Consider the following 15,442-nt stretch of genomic DNA (forward strand, 5'->3'; position numbering starts at 1 on the left):
GTGTCACTGCAATGGCCGAGTCTTTCTCTGGCCTCCCTGAGCTCTTCACCTTCTCCACCCCACCCCAGGAATTGCTTTCTCTCTCTCTTCTTTTCCTTTCTTATCTTTTCTATTATTCAGGGTGGCCATCTTGCCCAGAGACCCCAAGTTGAAACTGCTGGTTGGAAGTTGTATTAACAGTGATGGGGCCCAAATGGGGGCAAGCTTGAGATTTGCCAGTTTGATATTGAGTGCTAAGCAGAGTGGCTCATGTTCATGTTTTTCACACATATTTTGCTCCGGCCAGAACGGAAAAAGATAATTTTCCTTTGTGTTGCAGCTTCGCCCCCAGGGCTATGGAGCAGTGACCCAGGTCACTAGAGCCATTCAGGAAACGGGAACCCAGAAGCCTGGCATGGCAGCAAAAGGGAAAGGATTTCTTACCAGTCAGTTCTGGCCCCCCTCTCTCTCTGTGCCAACCACTCTTTCTCTCTGTGCCCATTGAATGAATGGTAAAAATCACTGCTTATCACTTCTGTAAAGCTTTGATTAATAGGAAAAGGGATTCGTAAGGCTAGTCTTGAGCTGTAGTAAATCTGGAGTGCTTTGTGTATCCCTCTGTGTTTTTCTGTATTAAAGAGGGGTTCCTTAGGACAGAATGTGGGCCTAGGACCCCATAAGCCTGCTGTTCACAATAGCCTGGCAAACTGGTCAATAATAAACTTTACTGCAGGTCCCTGAGGAAAAAAAAACTGATCATCTTGTTTCCTCTCATCTTGTTTCATGACCTTGGGAGCTTGACCTTGTAACCACATGGCAGTACTTTCTCTTGGTCTCTGTCATCTGGAGATAGGACTTTTGGGGTTCTGATCAATTAGCCTTAAAAATCATTTCAAGCAGTTCAAAGCCTTCGCAGACTCCAGATTGGCTGCTCAGGGCTCCTTCTGGGAACAGCAATGGAGACTGCCCGAGGTTGCAGCTCAGCAGCTGAGACTCTTCTCTTCACAGTGGCGGCCCAGGTTCAGAGTTCAATTCCTGGCTTAAAAAATGAGCCCTTTCTGGTTAATATCTGTGTAAACATTTGTTAATTCTCTTCCCCTCCATGAATAGTCTTAGATTTTCCTTTCTCTAAGCACCTGGGAGTTTACCTTTGGTAAAGTTCAAAAGCCAGAAATATTGGCCATTTGGCCTGGCTAAAGTTGGGTAATAAGAAATTTTAAAGGATTTTTTTTTTTTAAAGAGCTCTATGGTTAAAAGTCAGCTTAATTAAAAGCAGATATTCAATTTCTAACTGCCTTGAACTCCTTGGGAAAAACAGAGGAGGCACCACAAACCCCGTTTTGGGAAAAAACATCTGTTTTCCCATAAAACCCCAGGAATTAAGAATGAATAAGTCCCTCTCAAAATCTAAGGCTCTGTTCTGTTTTGCATTGTGTTATCTGATGTTTATGACTTTGGAGGGTATCAAAAATTACTTCACATTATAAGAGAGCTTTGGTGTATAATAGCTAGGTAAAAATGTACTGTTATGAAAGACTAATGGCAGTTATGGGGGATATGCTGCTCTTTGCACATTTGGATCAGAGAAGCATGCTCTTGGCCACCTAAAAGTTATGGAAACATTCCCCCTCCCATACACATACCAAGAGATAAGACTCCCATGGGGGATAGACTAATCACAGAATGGGCTAATTCTTTCTTTTTGGAATCCAACATCTGATATAAAAATGGGACTCTTTTGTTTTGCCTTCTAGCTGTGCCTGCTTATCAGGCTGTAGAAACTGCAAGTTTTCCCAGGCCCATTCCTCCAAGGCCTCCACCCTGAAGCTAGTAATCCAATTTAAAAACTAGCAAATGAAAAATCTTACATGCACTAAATATTGGCATGTGTTCCAAAATTATGGAAAACTCCTGTGATTCTAACAGGACTTATTGTACATTATCAGTAATAATTGTAATTGTTAAGTTATTGTGTGCCACACAGGTAAAAAAAATTGTCAACTGTGTTTTTGATTATGGCTGCCCTAAGACTTTGCCATCCACAAACAATTATCTTGTATTAATCTCCTTCAAAAGGTGGTTTTATAATCAAGTATAGTACTTTAACAGGTATGTTTAAATGCGGATTTCTAATAACTTTGAATATTGTAACAGAATAGAGGAAAAAAATTTCAGGACCCATGAACAGTTAAAATGTTCAGAAATATCAAACAGGAGTTAAATGCATGGACTTAACTAACAGAACTCTAAAGTACTCTTTTATCCTTTGTTTTTCAGAGACAAGGAAAGTTTTCTTTAAAGCTATTTACAGCTTTTAATAATTAAGTATACTCCTATCAACAAAAGTTGAAGCATATTTGCTTCTTTCTACCTGATTTCTCCAGAATTTGGAAACTATTTGTAAGTATTCTTAACTTATGGCAATATAGTTATTTGCATAAGTGCAATAAAAATGGTTTATTTTGCAACAGGACACAATGAAAGAAACTGGTTATTCTACCAAGGCTTTCACTGGAAAGGCTTTCACTGTGCTTTCCTTTAAGGAATCAAACTTAACTTACAGAACCAATAAAAACCCCTTGGTTGGGTGCTGTGGCTCATGCCTTATAGTCACAGCACTTTGGGAGGCCAAGGCAGGCAGGTCATATGAGGTCAAGAGTTTAAGACCAGCCTGGACAACATGGTGAAACCCATCCCTACTAAAAATACAAAAATTAGCCAGGCATGGTGGCATGTGCCTATAATCCCAGCTACCCAGGAGGGTGGGGCATGAGAATCACTTGAACTGGGGAGGTGGAGGCTTCAGTGAGCCAAGATTTCACCACTGCACTCCAGCCTGAGCAACAGAGCAAGACTCTTGTCTTAAAAGAAAAAATATCCCCTTGGTAAAACTGGCCTCATACCTTTTCTACACAGTCCCTGTACAGGGTTCCTGACCGGTGGTACGTAAAAAATGTCACTTTCTGACAGGCCCAGGAGCCCCAAGTTATCTTCAAACCTCAAAAGAAAAAAAATCACCCAATTCATATAGGTATTTGAGGATACAAACCCCTGTCTTAGCTCTGCTTTCAAAAAAAAAAGTCTTATCTGAGATTCCTTCTATGGAACAAAGTTCCATCGAAGCCAATTTTAAAAGCCTATGTAAAAAATAATTATTCTTGCTGCACTTTATACAAATAATCAGGCCAAGCATAATAAAGCAAAACAGTCATACCACAATTTGTCTTTGGTAAAAATGGGAGACTGAAAAGAAAAAAAATTATGTTTCAAGAACTGTGGTACACCTGTTATTAAATTCTAGTCTCATCAGTTGTTTTAAGTTTTTCCTGCAATTTGGGCTAACTTTTCTTATTCCTGTGAACCAACTAGTGATCTCTAACTGCTGCTCAGAAGAAAAAAGAGGTTTGGGTAATGTAAAAGTTTGAATCAATATTCTAATTTTGGGCATATATTAAAATCAGCTAGCAGCCTCATATCAGCTCAGTTTCAACAATTGCCCCGTTCAAAAAAGCCTTCTTAGTTTGCTTGGGATAATTTTACTTATTTTACTTTACTGTTGTAAAATATATTGCTGTTGTACTCATTGTGTAAAAAGTAGAACAAGCTTACCAAATGTTTTCTTAAAAACACTTATTAATCTTCCAGATATCACCTTTTGCCTGAACTCAAAAGTTATGAATGGCCCTCACCACACCAGCGCTTTCTAACTAAACTCCTTCGTACCCTGAATGCAAGAAACCCAATAGTTAGGCAGGAATATCATTGCCCCATTCAGCCTAAAAAAGTTACAAAAGATGGTCTTGACACTCTACAACCCTTAGGATTAAGGGTTCTATAAAAGGGGGTGGGGAATGTTAGAGGTGTTTAAGCCAGAGCAGCTCCATTTTGAGTAAGGGCTTGGTAAAATAAGGCTGTGACTTGCTGGACTGCATTCCCAGGAGGTTAGATATTCTAAGTCCAGGATGAGATAGGAGGTCAGGACAAGATCCAGGTCAGGTTGCAGTAAAGAAGATGGCCAAAAACCACCAGAACCAAGATGGTGACGAGTGTGACTTCTGGGCATTCTCACTGCTACACTCCCACCAGCACCATGACAGTTCACAAATGCCACGGCAACATAAGGAAGTTACCGTATATGATCTTAAAAGGGGAGGCATGAAAAATCCACCCCTTGTTTAACATATAATCAAGAAATCATAAAAATGGGAAACCAGCAGCCCTTGGGTCTACTTTTTCTATGGAATAACCATTATTTTATTCCTTTACTTTCCTAATAAACTTACTTTCTCTTTACGGATTTGCCTCAGATTCTTTCTTGTGTGAGATTCAAGAACCCTCTTGTCGGGTCTGGATCAGGACTCCTTTCCAGTAACACCTTGAAGCTTTGAAGCACGTTCTGGGGAAATGGGAAAACAGTGTGCAATGCTATGGCTCCATCATGAAGCCTCGGTTTTGTGGCCCTGTTTTAGGAAAGGCAGGACTCAGAGAGACAGACCACCCTTCTTTCTCCTCCTTCATAAGCAAAGCGATTTCAGGGTGGTCCCATTTGCAGATAAGAGGTGGAGTCATGTGGGTGAAATGCTGAGGTCTGGAATGTGGGTTGTCCACAGGCCCTGTGGCCTCCTGACCTGTGGCCTTGGCTGCCTCGCTGAAAGGAGCTGATTGTGCAGAGTGACCCCAACAATGGGTGGTGGTTCAGAGCACTGCGTTCTCCTTGTTAGCCCCCATACAATGGTTCCTTGCTTGTGTCATTCATGTGTTTTCTTTATTGGAGGTGTGGCGTTTCAGTCTGCTGGGGCATCGCTTAGACTCAAGGTCAGGGTCAGCTTCTTCCTCCAGCCCTGAGGTGGGTCTCAGCAGGGCCGTGCACCTTCCCTTTCTGAGTGCAGAGCTTTCCAGTGGTGTCTGCTAGGATCTGAAGTTCCAACACCAAACCAATGACAAAGCTGATTTCCAAATGGCTTTAATGACAGACAATCTGCATACCAATCGACTCGTCTGCGCACTTGCAGGCCCAGAACAATGCGGGAAAATATGCAAAAAGGTCTGAGATGTGATGACAATTGCTTCCCAGTATGCTGACCTTCGGTAAACGAAACAAAGTACAGTTCTCTTTGGATGAGACATTAATGATCATTAAGAATGGGTACAGCTGCGTTGTGCAAGTGCTTTGTTAAAATACTGTGCAACCATAAAAAACGATGAGTTCGTGTCCATTGTAGGGACTTGGATGAATCTGAAAACATCATTTTCAGCAAACTGACACAAGAACAGAAAGCCAAACACCGTATGTTCTCACTCATAGTGTAGCAGGAGTGGCCGCGGGAAACGGATCTCTGGGACACTGTATACAGGAGGAAGGAGTTTATTCGGCCAGGAGCAAGGTGGCATAGTTGCCTAACAGCCAAGCTCCGCTAACAAAGGAAGGTTCCTTCTTTATATAGGCTTATACTTTAGATGTTACATGTGGAAGAATCTTAGATTTATAGCTTAACATATGAAAAGGGTCTCAGTTTACAGTCTAAGGAATTACATATGAAAAGGGCTTCGGTTTGCAGTCTTAGGAATGAAAAGGGGAAGTTGATCTGAGATGCCTGGGTCTCCCTCTTCACCAGGTGGATGTTGAACAACGAGAACACGTGGACTCAGGTAGGGGAGCATCACACACTGGGGACAGTTGGGGGGTAGGGGAGAGACAGCAGGATGTGGGGAGGAAGGGGAGGGTAGGAAGGGATAACATGGGGAGAAATGGTAGATATAGTATGCATCTAAAGTAAAATAAATTTTAAAAATATATTCTTTTCATTTTATATCTGTCCTATAATTATAATGGAAGTGTTGTGCAAGTCAGCCAGTAAGATGTGCAGTAAAATATTTGTGTTTTATAACATCCACGTGGTTTTTAAAGTGCATTGTCAAGTGGAGTGGCTTTGCCATATTCTTTCTGTGTCACCTCTGACTTCAGCCTCACGGTTGTAAGATGCTGCACGCCGTGTAATCACTAGTATCCGCTGCTCTTTCTCGATATTTATATCATGCACACACTGGCATCTGTGAAAGGGCTCCCTGTGAAGTTCTGAGATTTCACTCTGGTTAATTTGGGGAAAACAGCACTGCACCCTTCTCCATCACTAGGACCATGCCGTCTGCTCTCTTCTCTCCCTCAAGGTTCAACATCTCAAGAAAGCCACGTAACATGGTCAACTCAACTTCTCTGGCAAATGGCTGAAGTGCCCACTGAGGCGGTAAGGCCCGAGGAGAGTAAGAAAACCAGATGCTTCTCCTGAGAAAATGATTTAGAAATGATCTTTTAATTGGTCTTCAAGCTGGTGAAGACCTTGAGGATCACCTGTTTTCAACTGTCTGGATGGGAAATGAGATCTTGGGAGGTGAGGACTTAAATGCTGACCTTTTTCTTCTCTTACCCAAATTTCTATCTAAAGAGTCTGTGGAGTCCACCCTGTAAATCGTAAAATCTCATCAGAGGGGCTTCATTTAACCCTGTATAACATGGCTCACTTCCCTACTTAACTCTGGCATAACGTCACATGACAGATAAAGAAATTAATGTATTTCATCCTAATTATGCTTCTTTGTCATATTTTACAATGGCCTGCAAAGCCATTCTTGGGGGGAAGATTGCATCTGTAAAGAATCTCTATTAACATGAGTAGATCTTCCCCTCTTTCAGGCCTGGTCTCTGCAACCCCTTATCTTGATCCAGACACTCCTTTCTATTGATGCCAGACCTTTAGGTAATAACTTCACTCTTTCAACCAATTGCCAATCAAAAAATTTATGAATCCACCTATGACCTGCTTCAAGTTGTCCCACCTTTCTGGACCAAACCAGGGCTGCTCCTGGGGATGTGGCTCAAGCCTTAGTCACTCATACTTGGCTCAGAATAAACCTCTTTAAAATTATTTTACAGAGTTGGGCTCCTCATCGACAGATGAGGTGAGAGATGCAGGTTGAGCCAGTCCCAGGCTGAGGCAGAGCTGGGAATGGGGACAGTGTGAGCAGGAATGAGAAGGTTCCAGGCCTGTTAGGGACCCTTCAACCCTGGCATTGCCAGTTCAGCCCTGCACTTGCCTTTGAGGTGCCCTCAAACTAATTTTCTCTAGGAAAGAGGAGTTGGAAAAACTTCTTCAAGACCTTGTTAGGCCCTGGTGACTGCCTGCCCCCAACAGACCTGAGGCCAGGCTGGACTCTCCTCCCTTGGCTGCTCTGGCATTGCCATGGGTGGGAGGGAGAGAGCAGGTCCACGCCCAGGGCCAGCCCAGCCCGCCCTGCTCTTGGGAAGCCACAGCAGTGTGCATTCATGAGCCATGTGGCGACAACTTAGTACCTCTTTCCCTCACTTTGGGAACCGGGCCTGGGGGACCTTCACCGGGGCCACTTTTATTGAGCTCTAGTCTTTGGTTTCCTCTGATGAAGGTGGAAGATGGAGGGGATGGAGCAGCTAGGGGGCCTGAGCCTGTCACTTCCTGAGAAGGAGGAGGGGTGAAGGTCAAGGAGGCTCTGCCCTGTTTTTGTGTCTTCTGCCTCATCCTTGTTCCTCCACAAATGGTCAGAACAAAAGGGATGGGAGCCAAAGGCACTGGGGCCTTTCTTGAGTCCTGGCTCAAACCAACCAACTGCAAAGGGACAGAGATGGGGAGACATTAAAATATGGACTGGGTATTAGCTGTGATAAGGATTTTTGTTAGTTTTATTAGTGTGATTATGACATTGTAGATATGTAAAAAACAGTGCTTTAATCGGTTAGCGAGAAAATGTTTTACATGAAGTGATAAGACACCTGCAACAGTGCTAAAATATTCCTGATAATGACAGAAGTGTGTGTGTGTGTGTGTAGAAAAGCAAGATGGAAAAATGTGCACAATTACTGTAACTGAAGGATAAATATGTGGATGTTCATTGTATTCTTCCTTGATTTCCCGGAAGTGAGAACATTTCCATAAATTAACAAAAAGTTAAAAAATATAGTGTACACATGGAGTTCTGAAATTATAAAGAGCTTCAAAGACAGAAAGTCTTCTTAAATTCCTACTGACCAAGGAATAAATGTCCAATGGTAAAAAAATTCAGGGAGATAGGGGAGGATGGTATCTTAGTCTGTTTGTTCTGCTACCCGAGACTGGGTAATTTATAAAAAATTTATTTTGCATAGTTCTGGAGGCTGGGAAGTCCAAGATCCAGCCACTGGCTTGTTTGGTGCCTGGTGAGGGCTGCTCTGAGCTTCCACAATGGTGCCTTATTCCTGAGTCCTCTGGTGGGGAGGAACCCTGTGTCCTCACATGGTGAAGGGCAAGAGAGCCAAGTGCTGCAAAAAGCCTCTTTCATAATGTCCTTAATCCCATTTATGAGGGAGCACCCCTTTTGACCAATTACCTCTTATAGGTCCCACCTCTTAATGCTATCACTATCAGTTTCAAAACCTGAATTTTGGAGGGGACATATTCAAACCACAGCAGAGAAGGACTCACGGGAGAAGAGACTGTCACCTGCCTGATTCAGACCCATGGTTTTCTGTCTGCCCAGCCATCTACTTGGGACTGTACCTGAATTCACTCCTATTGGCTGGGTCTTCACTTCATGCCAGCAGCACAGCAGGAGGACAAAGCAGAGGGTCCCGTCTCCTTGGCTCACTGCCATGCTCCCTTTAGCTGAGGGAGAAGGACCTTTGGAAGGTCTTCAGCTTTCTAGCCTTGGTCTCCAGGACATTGAAGAATGTTAGGACCTGTGACCTCACAACCAAGAAGGGAGCTGGCATCTTGCCTGGGGTGGGCAGGGTTTCTATCCAGTCTGTGACTGGGAAGGAGGGAGGAGGCTGGTGGGGGGTCTCAAGGTAATAGAGATCCTCTCTCCCATTGCTTGTTATGGTGACTTCCTCCATCCTGAGGACCCTGAGGACTGAAGGGATAGATACTAATTAGAACTCTCAGTGCCAGTGGCCAAAAGTCAACAAAATCTGCTCCCATGGAAGGAGGTGTATTTGAAGGATTCTGGAGAGGTCGTTGTGTTACAGAGCAAGTGCCAGAACTGACAGATCCAGAAGGTCTAATCTCTTCTTAAAGGCCACTTGAAGAGCAGAGCCTTGAAGAACAGAGGCATGTGGCCCCATGTCCCCTTCCACTCTCCCCTGCCCTCAAAGTTCCAGGGTCATAAAGAAAAGGAAACAGATGACACAGGGTTCAGCCTCCTTTCCCCTATATCTTCTTTCTCAGCATCAGCCCAATCTCTCTCTGGAAGTGAGACTTTCATCATGAGAGGAGAACATGGCTGCATTTCCATGTTACCATCCTCCCAGCTCTATCTCCTAGAGTTTCTAGAGCTTTCTCCATCAGTGCAGTGACAAAACCCCAAAGGAGTCACTCTGGTTGGCTCCCCTGGATCCCATCTCACCCCTGGACTGACTCCTATGTTCAGGGCTCAGAGTAGGGTACCTGGTCTAGACTGGGCCCGGGTGAATAGTTCTCAAATCTCAGCTCAGTGGTAGAGAGGGACAAAGAAGTGTTCCTGAATGTACAACAGTGTCCCTGAGACCAGATCAGGACCCTAAGGATGGCTTGTCCACCAGGGATCGTTGATTCCATTTTTTTTTAAATTGCTGATATGGGGGTCTGAAAAGACTTTCACATTTTAGACATTTTTTTTCACCACGAAGTTTTTGTTTGATTCAAAATCAGTTAGCTGGGTTTTATGTTTATTATTACATTTTAATTTCCCTTGAAATAAGCTCATGGATATTATAATGTGTGACTTCATTGATGCTTGAGAATTCAGGTCTGTTGAGTTTATATTCTAACAACTAAATGACTGGGAATGATACATGTGGCTCAGGCTTTCTTTTCCTCAGAATTTCATAAAATTAATATTTCATTTTTTGGAGTAGTTTTAGGTTAACAGAAAAATTGAGCAAAAAATTCCATAAACCTCCTCATAAATTTTAGGGAAATATTGAATGTTGCTATGGAGAAATCTGAGGCCAATGTGATTACAGTTCCCTGCTGTGTGAGATTTACTTTGCCAGTTGAACACGTGAAGTATTATTTCTTTATTTTGAAGTTCAATAGCATAATTAGGGTTTATCTTGGTGTTTTTATTCCCTATTAGGTTTCACAGAAAAAAAAAGGTATATTTGATGTGCAAATTTAAACTTTTAGTTTCAAGAACTTTTCTTATCTTAATCTTTGCATGTACCGTCAGGTATGTGTTTGGTTCTTGACTCAGGGACACTAGTTTTTATTATATTGGACTTTCCTTGTCTGTCTTCAATGTCTAATAGCTTTTCAATGATTAATGTTACTCCTTTGTCATTTTCATTTCTATTTACTATGTTTTTGTCTATGCACGTCATTTAATTCCTAGAAATATCTATGTTATTTCTGGTTTCTATTATCGCTATTGTGATATTGTTAGATCCTCAATTTAATTATTCACCTCTATATCAATTCTATTGTGTTTTAGTCATCTTTGGGCTTTTTTGTAATGTGTCAGTTTTTCCATCCCATGAAGAATTGAGAGGACTTCCCTCTGACTTTTGTATTAAGGCTCCTCTGTGTTGTTGTTTTGGTTGGCCTTTTGCCTGGTATTCTTTTCCTTCAATTGCTATTGTTTTAATAAGTTTGTGCTAGTCAGCATATTTCTTTTCTCCTTCCTTGTATTTGAGCATGTCTCTCAGATGTTATTATGATAAACAGTGAAAGACTACTTGATTCTCTCCCAATCTTCTTCAAGTCAGATTTGTTTTCTCCTCACATTCCCATACCCTATTCTAAGCAAGAGTTTGAGGCCTGGATTGTATAGACTGCCTCATTTTCTATGGCCTAAGGAAACAGAGTTGGGAAAAGAGGGTGGAAAAAATAGATGCTGTAATAATGTCACATATTTTTGAATTTCCAAGTTCATAGAGCAAATCTCTCTCCCGGAAAACATGATAAGAAAAAATAGAGTGTTTCAGCCTACTGGGAAGAGATGAGATTATTAGACGGTGCATATTTGTGTAACCAGACTCCTCAATTAAAGATCATTTTCAAAGCACATTTGCACTTGTTTCTTCTTATGAAAACATCATGTAGAACCTTAACTTGTCAATATACATGTGACCAATTGTTTCAAAAACAGAAGTGATGCTGGCTATTGTAGTGTAAACTATTTTCTAAATGAAAAACTTAAAGGAATGTAATTAGAGAAGTATAAACAGTGGTTAATATGCTGCTTCTTGCAAAGACATATAACAACTTATAATCTTTCTTTACGAGTATATGTTGTTAGTGTTTAATCAGGCATGTGAATGTATTTAGGTGTAAGCGATTCTATTAGCTGGGAAATTGCATTACTATTTGCTGGTCTGTTTATGTTATATTGTTATTGGCACTCTAAGTTTCATTTTTTCTCCAAGCTTCTTTTACTCTGGTCTCTGTAATCTGTATAATTGTCTTTTTTAACTTTTATCCTTAGAAAGTATTGAATAGAGATACTGGGAATGATTAACTGTATCAGAATCACAAAGTTCTAGTGCTTTTCAGATTAATTGTAGAGACATTACACTGCTGCTTTAAAAGGCAGAAGGACCTAGGTCCATTATGGAGGGCCACAGTAGGGTTGTGGCCAATGGTCCTTACTGCCCAGGGAGGATCCATAAGAGATGTCTATGAAGACCTGCTGTTAACCAGAGCGAGGCCACACAGTGCATGACATCTTCTTGGACTCATCAACCTTGACCTGAATGGTCCATAATAGCTCTGCATTTCAGAGATTCCTCTACTATGAATTCTAAGTGTTGGTGACAAAAGTGAAATGTCAAGGGGGGATGCTGTCTATTCTGGGGAAGTAACAGTGGAAGATTTGTAAGAAAATCTCCTAAAAGCTTTCTGTGTCCATCTAAACATTTATACACACTTCATTCCTTTTTTCCTTCATTTATTTTCCTTGTCTTGTCATAGAGTATGTTTTCTGAGAAGATCGGGTTACTATGTTACTGTTACAGGAAATCAGATTGATTATACATTTCTATAAGCAATAAGACAAAAGCCTTTGGCATCTCCCTTCTATTCTCAACAATTAATAAGTTTAGAAGCTCAGTGATTTTGTTTGTCTGTGTCCCTACCCAAATCTCATATTGAATTCCCGCATGTTGTGGGAGAGACCCAGTGAAAGGTAATTGAATCATGGGGGCAGGTCATTCCCATGCTGCTCTTTGATAGTGAGTAAGTTTCATAAGAGCTAATGGTTTTACAAAGGAGAATTTCCCTGCACGAGCTCTCTCTCTTTGCCTGTCACCAGCCATGTGAGACATGACTTGCTCCTCCTTGCCTTCTGCCATGATTGTGAGGCCTCCCCAGCCACGTGGGACTGTGAGTCCATTAAACCTCTTTTTCTGTATAAATTACCCAGTTTCTGGCATGTCTCTATCAGCAGTGTGAAAATGGACTAATATACTTAGTTTTAAAACAAGTTACATAAAGTTGCAGAGCTCTTTAAGAAAGCCATGATTTACCCAGACAAATCAGTACTGATGTGTTAACTGAACTCAATTAGATTTTTCTGGGCTCTGTTTTGTAGAGGTTTGTTAAATAAAAATAAGAAATTCAATAAAAATATTAACAAATGGTTTTGACAAAGCCGAATATAATACACAAAACATATTGTAATACAGCTTAAAACTTGAAAAAAATAACAGCTTCAAGATAATTAAGTACTAATTAAGCGCAAAGAGAACAATCATCCGGGCTAGATATGGTAATATCTTTCTAGAAATATTATGTTACCCAGTTCTTCCTTACACATCTTATTGGCTAATTGAGAAAGCAATGCATTTTAAAATCACATTGAAATGACTTAATATGGTAACTGGAGACAGTGAAAGGTAACTGAGACATCATTGCAAATGCAGAATTTTTTTCAATTTGAAATTGAACATTTAACTAACAATTTGAAATTTTCTATTTTTTTTTAAGTCCAGTAGCTCTTGGAGGTGAATAGACCAAATGACTCATTTTAATATGTCTCATCATTAATCTCTGCTTATAAAATTGGCTTCATTGCCTTTGTGTAGCTGAGACTGAAATCCAGAGCTGTTCTGGGGTCTTCAGGTAGCCTAGGCATTCAGTGCAAACTTGTCTTACACAAAGAGGTCTGCAAAATATTCTGGCTGCTGTCGTTTGAATGTCCCCTCCAAAACTCATGTTAAAGTTTGTCATTGTGATGGTATTAAGAGATAGGACCTTTAAGAGTCAGTTAGGTCATGAGGGCTCTGCCTTCATGAATAAATTAATGCCATTATCATAGGAGTGGGTTTGTTGTCTCAGGAATTCAGCCCCCTTCTCTCTCTGTCTTGTGCCCTGCCTCACCATGTGATACCTTCTGCCATGTTAGGATGTAGCAAGAAGGCCCTCACCACCTGTGGCCCCACAGTCTTGGACTTTCCAGTCTCTAGGACCCTGAGACAGACAAATCTCTCTTCTTTATAAATTACTTAGTAGACTATGGTATTCTATTACAGCAGTAAAAACAGACTAAGACACTGGGCTTTTACTTTTGATTTCCTTTCTATTGATTTATACTAGGCACATCTAATTTCAGCTCTTGGAGCTGGCTGACACGGTCAATTGAACTGAGGCTTTGTGGTGAAGAAACAAGAAAATAGGGAGAAAAAGCCATACTTCACTTTGGTGAGAAGCTAAGAATGAATTTGATTCCAAAATCAAATTCATGCCAAAAATACAGGCCAATGCAGTCATTTAGGGATAACAAACCTGGAGTTTTAGACATGAGTGGAAAGGTGCTGAAGGGTCCAGAACATGCCACTCCAAAAAAAAAAAAAAAAAAAAAAAAAACCCTCTTTGACGTAAGGATTATTTTGAGCTGAAGGCAATTGAGAATCAACAGATGCAGGAAAAATTCTCTACCCTTTTGTGCCTAAAAGCAATGCATAAACTTGTCTTTGTGAAAATGACATGAATTTTCCCCTCTCCTGAACAAGGATGAAGAGAGCTACCTTTATCACCAGAGATGGAGAGCCAGCACCAAGACAAATCAGTATAAACAGACCTTACTAAAATAACCCTTACTTTCATTCGTTCCCTGATATATTTCCTAGTCACCTTCCCGAAAGTTATCACCTCTAGAAGACTAAAACCTCTCTCCTTTGTCTAATCATTTCCTTACAGTTTATTGCCTTTTGTTAAAATGGTATGTGATCTTTTAAGTCTAACTGCTTCTTTGTTTTTGTTTTTTTTTTAACTTTTTTTGTGTGTGTGGAGCCCTTGTGCACACAAAATTCAAAATATTAATACTACCTTTATGCTTTTCTCCGGTCAATGTGTCTTTTATCAGTTTTGTTCACAGGCTCAAGCCACTGAATCAAAGCAGGTGGAGGAAGTGTTTTTGTCCCCGCAGTGCCCACTGTAGCTCTGTTTGTGGAGCGTACACCTCTGTATGAAAATTTCCCTTGTTGTTTGCCACATGACACATGAGCTGAAGCTGAAACTCTGAATCGGGAAATACAACTTGACTCACTTTCATGGAGCAATTGGGGAATGAAACAACTTTGCATGCTTCTTTGAGGAGTATGTCACAAGAGCTCAGAGGCTTCTGTTATTGGCTGAGCATTGGTGTCAAAATTTTGATTCATGTCCAAATGCTTCTGGTCTCATCCCAGACTTGTGAGGTGTGGTCTCCATAGCTCCATTCCCATCCCTTTCTCCACCATTCCCAGTCCCACATTATTTTCTGCAGGCTGCGCAGTGTGCTCTGCTGCACTGATCACCTTAGCCCCCTGTGTGTGCTCTTCCACTTGTCCTGGAAACAGCACACTTATGTAGCCGTTGTCTTTGGTGATGTCTGGGTCATGTGCTGGTATTATGCTCACTCTCATTTTGATGATTTGAACTCTTATAACACATTGTTTAATACATGTAAAAATGTAAGACAAACTTTCATGTTTCAGTTATTTAAAGATAAACCACTATATAAAGTCCATATCTATTCAATAGAATATTAAGCACTTCAAATTCTCATTTAAAGATATTTATCTTTCTTGTCTGTAAAGTTATAACTACTAGTTAAAATGCTTATTTTGATAATTTCAGACTTTCACAAACATTGCAAAAATTGTATAAAGATTTTCTGAACATTCTTCCCTTACACTCCCAAAATGTTCCTACATTAGCATTCTCTTTCTCTCTCCTCTCTTCTCTTCTCTGTTCTCTCTCTTCCTCAAGGTTCTGCAATGACTGATCCTGACACTTAAGATATGAGATTAGGTAGAGCTTTGGGAAGTTCAAGATCCCTTATCATTTTATCTGCTAATGGCTTTTGCTCAAGTGACACTTTTTGCTTCAGCTGCTATTGTTTGCCTTACTAGTTTCACTTGTGGGATTTTTAAAAAATGCATTGTGATTGATAGAGTTAAAATTAACCTTTCTTGACATAAAGCACATGCGTTCTTTGCATT

This window comes from Sapajus apella, unplaced genomic scaffold, assembly GCF_009761245.1.
Source record: "Sapajus apella isolate SASKATOON/1434 unplaced genomic scaffold, GSC_monkey_1.0 scaffold60, whole genome shotgun sequence".
Taxonomy (NCBI): domain Eukaryota; kingdom Metazoa; phylum Chordata; class Mammalia; order Primates; family Cebidae; genus Sapajus; species Sapajus apella.